The sequence below is a fragment of the Pteropus alecto genome, unplaced genomic scaffold (assembly GCF_000325575.1).
Source record: "Pteropus alecto unplaced genomic scaffold, ASM32557v1 scaffold21, whole genome shotgun sequence".
Classification (NCBI taxonomy): domain Eukaryota; kingdom Metazoa; phylum Chordata; class Mammalia; order Chiroptera; family Pteropodidae; genus Pteropus; species Pteropus alecto.
In genome coordinates, this window is record NW_006436282.1 from 23765823 (window position 1) to 23774813 (window position 8991).

Here is an 8991-nt window from a genome sequence, read left to right on the forward strand (position 1 = left end):
AATGTTGATTTCAGTGCCCTCTTCCTCCAGGGCTCCAGCTCCCTCTGGATGAGCCTGTCAACATTCCGTCAGGTGATGCCGGTCCCTCGGCTCCGATACCTCTGTCTCTTCCCATTATTCCTCCAGCCTGGGAGCTGTTCCCTGGTCTTGCTAATCTCTAGGTTACCTCACCACCCACCCCCTGCCTGCCTTCCCAGCTCCTCTGTACCTGTTAAGCCCTACATTAAAAACCCTGCATTGTAAATACTCCAAGTGGCTTCTGTTCTCTTGATTAAACCCATACTGACACAAAGCCCAACTCCAAATGTCTTGTCATACAAAGCTAAACATTTTATATCTCATAATGAGATTTTGTTGTTTTTTAAATATCTATTGGAATTGTCAATAGTAACCCATATACTAAAGTGTAGTCTTGATAGCTGTTTTATTTTTTATAAAATTTTTAATATATACATAATTTTAATTAACTTATCTATTTTCAATTACTGTTGACATTTGACATTATTTTATGTTAGTTTCACGTGTATAGCGTGGTGGTTAGCTGTTTGTATAATTTACGAAGTGATCCTGCCTGATTAGTACCCACCTGGCCTATACGTGGTGACAGCTGTTAGTTTTAGATTCTTATAAACAGAAAAGGAGATTAAAAATTATAAAAAAATAAAATGCGCTTCTGTTATTAAGAAAAAGTTGGCAAGTTACTTCACATGGGGACCCGTTATAGTAATCTAGAGACAAAGAACAATAGTTCTGAAATCGAAATGCCCAGCTTCAAGTGGCCCCTTCTACTTACCAGCATTGGAGGTTTAGGCAAATGATCTTACTTCTCAGTACCTCAGTTTTCTCATACATAAATTGTTGATAATAATGGTACATATTAAGCCTCAAAGAGATTTTGGAAGGATTAAGTGAGTAATACACTAAAAATACTTTGAGAAATGCTCAACATGTAGTAAGTGCCCAGTGAGCATCAGCCATCAAATCATCATCACTGTTGTTCAGCTTTTCCTGGCCATGACTGATTGATCAGCTTGTCACTGTGGAGGAGAACTGTAGATCCTAAAAATAAGTTTTAACATGGATTAAGGATGAAAATGTGTATACAGGGAAAAATCCATTTGAATGCATGCTCCCTGAAATACCTTCTTTTTCTTACTAATTTGTTTACCATGATCTGACTGCTTTAAAGCGTGCATAAATTAATACACATACCCACACCTTAATCTTTCAGTGGCTCAGCATGCCCGTTCTGTTATTCACACAGTAAGTGCCCTGAAGTACTATGCATGAATAAGCAAGGGTAGCCTTAGTTTATCCACTGTGGCTGTTTCAGTCATGCCACGTAAGCAATGGGCCTCTAGCAGAGCATTGGCCGATTCATTAAAGTGCGTGTGGTGACCATTAGCTGTGCTAACACAGGAGCTAATAGGTGGAACAAATATCAGGAATGGAGAGGGAGAGAGTATCAACTGAAACCTTTTCAGGATGTGTTGTGTTGTGTTTGTTTTTGTTTGTTTTCAGAAAGAAGAGAGCCGTCTTCTGAGAGATATGTAAAAAAGCCAGGAAATACTAATGACTTGTTAATTATTAAAATGGTTGTTAAAAACAAAAGGTCTTCTACTTAACATTTAGATTTTCCTGTGAGTCGTACTGCTGTTCGTTTATTCATTAGTCCTAAAAATATTTTATGAGATCCAGTAAGTTGAAAACATTTGGTTTGAGATGTGGAAATTTGTTTTGTCACTTACATTCTGCTTAGTTCCAAAAAATAGTTTGAGTTGCCTGTTAGATTTGTCAAATAATTTGCCCCACAGTAAAACTCAAGTGACAACAAAGGGAAAAAAGCAACGCCGATTTCCTTTGTTTAGGATTGCACTTACGTTTTACGAATTTTTCCATAACTACTGATGTGTAAATGTAAAGACAGATTATCATTGGGATTCATTTTATAGCTGAAGATCATCCCATAAGAATTGGAGCTGGTTGATGATATATGTGGTGTGACAGGGCGATGTAAGAAGGACCCGACCTGCCTTGAAATACCCTATTTTTCCAGCTTCGAATACTTAGTTTTTATCATTAAAGTTATTTGTTTTACTTCAACATTGTCTTGGAATGTCCTTGTATCATGGTTACCTGGGGGGAATGTATCACAGAAAACTCCCTGTGAATACATTTGCCCACATTAATTCAAGCAGACTGGCCTGGTATCCTCAACCAGTTGGTTAGTGATGCCATCTGTCAATAGTTGAAGGATGGTAACTTCGAAACATCAGAGTGAATTGGGTCGGTGAGACCTGATGGGAGGGAGTGGTGGAGGACGGAGACTCAAAGAAAGCCTTGTGAGGGTTAGAACATTTCAGGTGATGGAAATCATATGTCTCTTGCTTCAAGGAAGCAGGTAAGTTTTCTTGAGTCTGCTGGAAATTCCAGATCTGTGAAATAATAATGGATGTGGGCCATTAAATATGACGGAGGCGATGAAAGGGGAATATTAACGTTGTGGTTGTGAGCCTTTTGTGGGGTCAGAGATGCCACTGGGACTCTGAAAGCTTTGGGCTCTTTCCTCCAAGAAAAAACATAAAACACCCCAAATGTAACTTGCAGTAGCAGGGGATTTTCTGCCCCTTGAAGCCCATTCTCGGGCCCAGGTTACAAACCGCTAGGCTAAAGAAAAAGTTGGGGCTTTTAGGATCATGCCAGTTCTTATAATTTTATTATTCGTTTGGCAAGCAATTGGGAGCCATTGTAGTTTTCTAATTCTGGGATTGGCATGGTTGTAGTAATTCTTACATTTCTTATAGAAAACCTATGGAATTCTATGATATAGAATACAGTGGCTGATGCAAGGTACAATAGAGTTAAAATAAGTGAAAAAGTAATTTCAAATATCATCAAGAGAAAAATACAAAAACTACATTAAGTGTAATTTTATTTCACCATAAAGGTGTTCTCATTGGAAACTTTGACTTAGTCATGATAATCAGGAAGATTTGTTAGCAAGTTATTGGTAATTTTTTTTTACTCGAGATGATTCCATTTTTTCCTTTTCATTCTGCATAAATCATTACATGATTAATTAGAGCAAGGTATTTTGCTTTTATGACTATTTGTAAACCTTCATTTAGACAATCTTGACGTGTTTGCAAAAACATTTGATATAGATTTTTCTTCCAAATAGGCAAGAGAGGCAGGAAATACAAGTACAGAAAATGATATTTTAGAATTAAATTATGCGATATAACATTTATTGTATAATGCTGTGTAAAATATACAAAGCATCTAACATACGATCCCGTTCATGTAAACTTACATACTTATCTGTCTATACAAAGCTGGTCTCAGAAAGAATTGTCCTAAAGATGTTTTCCAAAATATTAATAATGACTCTCTCTAGGTAGAATAATCTGACTGATCATTTCTCCCCTTTTTCAATATAGCTGAGTCTGTTTCAGTAACCTAAGAGTGATTTGAGGAGGTTAGTGATAGTTGGAGTGGAGAGGAAGAAATAAATTTGGGGAGAAATGTTCAAGTCAGAATTGAAAGCACTTGAGGTCTCAATAAAAGAGGAATTATGAATTAAATATGATGATGAGGTTTTGAGCCGGTTGGCATAGTTAATAGCAAATTTGGGAGGGATGTGCACCCTGTAGGTTGAGACACTTTTCATTGGAAAATTGGCTTATTAATGTCAATATCTTGAACTATTATGTAAATATACGAAGTAGCAGCTGAGTAGTAACTAACAGTGAACCAGTTCAGGTAAAGCAGAGATTGGAGTAAGCACAGGCTGGTGCCGAATTGTGATTCTTCTGTCATAGAATTCAACATTCTTGAAAAAACAAATATCTTAATTTTCATATATTCCTGAAGAGACTGGACAAGCATGCTTAGTTTTTCCATTTTAGAGACCGAGATCACAAGGTTGGGGAGGTGCAGACACTTCGTCACGTTCCACTGCTTGTCGAGTGCAGAGGCGGAGTTTCCCTGTTGGATGACTGACTACCATGTTGCCTTGGGTGGAGAAAAAGTCCATCGCTGACGCTCATGTGTCCCATTGTGATTAGTCCTTTGGCTGTGACTCTCTTCTTGTTAAATCTCGATTAAAAAAGGGCTGTGTTGCCAGAAGCTGTGGTGGCCTATTTTTAAAGTTTAACTGATAACTTAGATGAGATGCTATGAAGAATAGCTCAAAATAGAAAATAAAATTGTATAATTGAGACAAAAAGGGATATCCTGGAAATAATATTATGTTTAGTAGTAAGTTTTAGAGCTTCTAATCACACTGGTCTTTTTCCTCCCCTAATTACTAATTTTAGAACATGTTTCTTTCAATTTAAAAGTCAGTCAGCCTCAAATTTGTCTGCTGAAACTATGTTAGAAACCACATTATTTCCAGTTCGGTTGAAATTATATGGTATTAAACCTGTATCTTTTCCAGGTTCTATAGACGTTGAAATGCTGGGATTTAGCGTTAGTGTGTCAGTGGCTTTCAGAGGTTCAGATCCTCGTGTTGTCTGGGCCGTACACACTTAGCATTTCTGTTTCTGGGCTCTTATGGACTGGAGATGGGATTTACTTATTTCCTTTGGATAAAAGTGTATTATTTATCCCAATTTTAGAGGTGGCTTAGTAAGCCAGATTCTGGATAGAAATCAAGAAAAGGAGCAGTTTTACATTGTAATCTTATAGTTTGAGTAAGTCATGAATTCTAGATGAAGAATAAAACACCTCTATTTTCTTCTGAGAAATAGCTTAGGCAGAGGCTGAAACGTTTGGTAATTGATAGCCTTAAAATAATTTGGCCCTTGACCTTGAGCTGAGGAGTAGTTACCCTCTACGTCGACCTAGCCCGAGATGAAGAGATGGGGCACATTTCTCGGACTTTGGAATCACCAAGCTCAAATCTTTGATTTGATTCATCGTGTCCCTCAATAATTAAATTTTACAGAACTTCCTATCCCATGACTTTTGCTTTTTTTGCATGTCTCTCTCCATTGGCCTGTGAAAACATGGTGTCATTGGCTTCTGAAGCAGTCTTACCTCTGTGCCCTCACTGGCGTGTACGCCTTGCCTGGAATCACCTCCAGTTTTCTTTGACAGAGCTAATTTAGGTTCTTCAGTCTTCGTGAGTCTTTGCTGACTTCAGTCTTCATTTATTAAGCTCATCAAGGTCATTGATATGAAACACTTCAAACTTTACCACTGAATTCAGTACCATGTGATTTTTTTCCTTGGCTTAATAAGATGATAGTTTGATCTCAATTAAATTTTACTGTCACCTTTAAGCTTTCAAAGACAAGAACCTTCTTTTTGAGGCAAAGTGTCTCAAAAAGTAAATGATTGATAAGTAGTTGGGGTTAGTATTAAGATGATAAAAAAAGAAAAAGTTCTGAAATGAGACTTATTGGACTGAGACCTAAATATTTGCTGTTAATTGAGCTGAACTGAGACTCTTTTATTATATTCACCTTGGCATGAGACACTTAAATTTAGCCAAGAAGCCATATTTGTTAATCAGTAGAGTCAGTGCAATAGTACCCAGGAAAATCTAGAGAAAAGTAGTTAAATCAAAGCAGATTTCTCAACAAGTCTCAAGTAGTCTGGATGGAAAAACATATAGAAAATATTTCTACATTGCCAGACATGGCCACAGATTTGATTTCTCTCTAATCAATACAAAATTGGAATCACAGCCATTTAAAAGATTCTTAATGTTTTAAAGAAACAAAAGACACTTCATTTTTTTCCCGTTTTAATTAGTTTTGTTCTTTTGTTTGCTTGTTTATTTTTGTAGTTGTTTGGCCAGTCAGTAGTAGATTGATTTTCTTATATGGAGGTCTGAGAGGAATTTTTCTCCTGGGTCTTCATAAGGTGGACATGATGTGACGTAGTGAATAACAGCCTTGACGGAGTGAGAAAATACGTCGAATTAGTTGCTACATTGAAATCCACAATTATATAGTTGATTAGGTGTGAACCTTAAGAAGGTGATTGGTTCACTTAATCCGAGTTGTTCATTTTTGCCAGTTCTTTGCTGCAGCGCAGATAGCCACTGGAAAAAGGGTGAATTCATTCACTGATTGAATACAGCGCCTGATGACTCATGAGTAGCTGGGTGTAATTCTTATGACCACACAATGGTGGGTGGAAGCCTGATTTCCTAACTCTGGAAATCTTTCTTATGCTCTTTCAGTGGGTGGAGGTGTGTGTGGGGGAACAGCCTAAGTGGTCACTGTGCTCTCCAAAATTCAGGGACAGAGTTTAGCCTTATTGCTCAAGGCTCTCTGTCAGCGTTGGATCTGAGGCAGAGTTTTCCCCCTCGGTCTAAATCAACCGGGTTAGGTCATTTTCAGCTTACAATCAGGAGTAATCTTGGAATAAAGGTGCTGTCACAGCACCTCACATTCATAATATCCAAGTGGGGTGTAAAAGGCGTCCTCGTGGATGTGTGGGTCAGGGCAGCCGCAGAGAGAGCCCCTGGGAAACGAGGTGCTGGGAGGTGCTGGGAGGGACGGAGCCGCAGTCAGAATCTCCTTTTCCGCTGCATGGCGGTGAGCTCCTGAGAAAAAGCTGTGAAGCAATGAACTTTGTTTAAGTGAAATTCTATTTTTAGTGCATTAGGAAGTTGCTGAACGTAAAAGGGATTCCGTTAAGAATCATTCTTTAAAGAGAACAAGCCCCTATGTTGTGGCATTTCATATTTTTATAGACTCGGGGATCCCTGCCTAACTTTTGGATGCGTGGGTTTTAAGGCATGAGTTTTAGAATTGTGAGATTTGGGAGACAAAGCCAAGATCCTGCTTTTCCCTCACCCTAATTAGAAGCCGACTTCTTTTTATTATCGTTATTTTGATAGATGCTGAACAAAAATCCCAGGTTTCTTCCAGGTAACTTCTCTCTTTGTGCAGAAAGCCAGTTGCCTGTTCAGAGGTGGTCCTGGTTAGCTGTTCAGGTGAAAAGGAATTCTCACGGGAAGCCTTTTTTCCTAATTACTTAAGACCGGAGCTGATGCAGTCGCTGTTACCAGCCAAGAAAGCGTGCTTTATTGTCTTAGCCAGTAATGTCTTTTATTGAGAACACGTTGAATGGGTGATTCGTTGGGTGGTGTCTTACTCCATGTCTTCATCACACGCGTGTCCCAAGCCAATGACTATGTTTATTAGTGTGACAAAAAGCAAAGTTCTTCCTATAAAATTTTTAATACCTACTGTCCTTTGATCCTCACTTTGTGACTATAGAATGTCCTCTCCACTCCTGGATAATCTGGCAAGTCTTAATTCTTAAATAGTATTTTTCGTGTAAGGACAAATGCCAAGGATTCATTGGAATCCATTGGTATGCCTATTTCTTAAACAGTAATTTATTAAGATGTTATTTTTTTCTCCAGATAAGCTGGCAATTTTATATTCTTTCCTTGTAAATTAATTGAATAACAGGCCTCCGTTTGGAGAATGAAGAATATTTGGAGATGTTAAGTTCTTAATGACAATTAACATTGTATCTCAGTTTACTAAAAATTACTGCATACACATTCCTTTAATTGGCCCTTATGATAACACTGTGAGGCAAGCTAGTATTACTTTGCTCCTTTTTACATTAGATAAACAAGAATCGTCTAGAAAAGTAGAATGACTTGCTTGAATTAAACAGCAAATTGGGACTCACACTGATAAGTCTAAGGCCTGTGTTCTCTCCCCGACACCAAACGATTTTTAGGCACGTTTTTGCTGGCGGAAGAAGTGGTCTGGGCCATATCTTTTTCCCTTTCATCCTGTGCCCACATCTTGGTCCCTCTCGTGCCAGTAACTCTGGCCAGAATGGTTAGCGGATGTGTCTGGGTCTCTGCTCTTTATTAATTATGTTGTTTGCAACCATTAGGGAACATTTTATGCCCAACCTGCAAAGGGGTGGGGTAGAGGCTCAGGGCTCTCCTTTCGCTTACTCCTCTTGTTCCTTTTAATATAAAGAAAATATCTCAACTTAATGTCCCAATATTATAGCTTTGTGACCACAGGGAAGACAATCATCAATATCAGAGATATGATAAGCTATAAACTATACATAAAAGAAGCTATACAAATTATAAACTGTTAAAGTGAAGAAAATGACGAAGTTTCTGAAAAAAATAGAAAATCAAAAGGAAGCTATTTTATGGAGAGACCTACGATGATCAGCTTAAAGATCGCCTCCTTCCTCCAGCCACCTATACCTGTGTCCACAAATCACTCACTTTCCTTTTTTCCAATATCTATTTCCTCTTTCTTCACTGTCATCCTGTCTTCTGGAACACTTGGACTAGGTTCACTTCCTCCTTCCCAGCCCATGCCTCGTAGGTAAGGAGTGGCACATTTTAAATCCTCTGCGCCATAAGAACAAAAGCTCAGGCCTGGAGTTCTGAGTTTAATACCTTTTTAAATCTTGGAATTTTGCATTTTTTCCTCAGAAAATGGAGACATAGGTGCTTGTCCCACTTGATTCGCATGGTTGTTATGAATACTTAACGAGATGGTATAGGTCAAATCCTTAAAGCAGGATGTGGTCGTGCCCTGGTTCCATTACTGATCTCCTGTGTGGTTTTAGGCAAGTCACTGAACCTCTGTAGGCCTTAGTATTTGTGCAGCTTAGACAAGATGATTTTGAAAATCTTTTCAGATTCAACTCAGTTGAATTCCATTGAATGTATTGAATTACAGTGTTATGAGCTATAAATAAGGGTATAATTCTTGTTCTCAAAGAACATATAATCTAGGGAATTGAGATAGATGTAAATAAATCACTACTGTGTGATGTGCTAAGTATCTTATGATCTTATTCTATAATTCTGATTGTATAATTGCTAACATCTTTTCTTCTCATTAATTTTAGAGCTTATTTCTCTCCAGAGGAAAGGAATTTATCAGACCTCTAGATAAATAGTTTTCATATTAGGGAATGGAGTTTGCTTGATTTTTAGTGGAAACATTACTGTCCATTGATATATATATATAT

General features: G+C 38.0%; 1 protein-coding gene across 8 annotated transcripts in view; it reads left to right on the forward strand.

Moving 5' to 3' along the window:
• Nucleotides 1-8991, forward strand: part of BBS9 (Bardet-Biedl syndrome 9) — a 417354-nt gene that overhangs the window by 252099 nt on the left and 156264 nt on the right. The window lies entirely within an intron of this gene.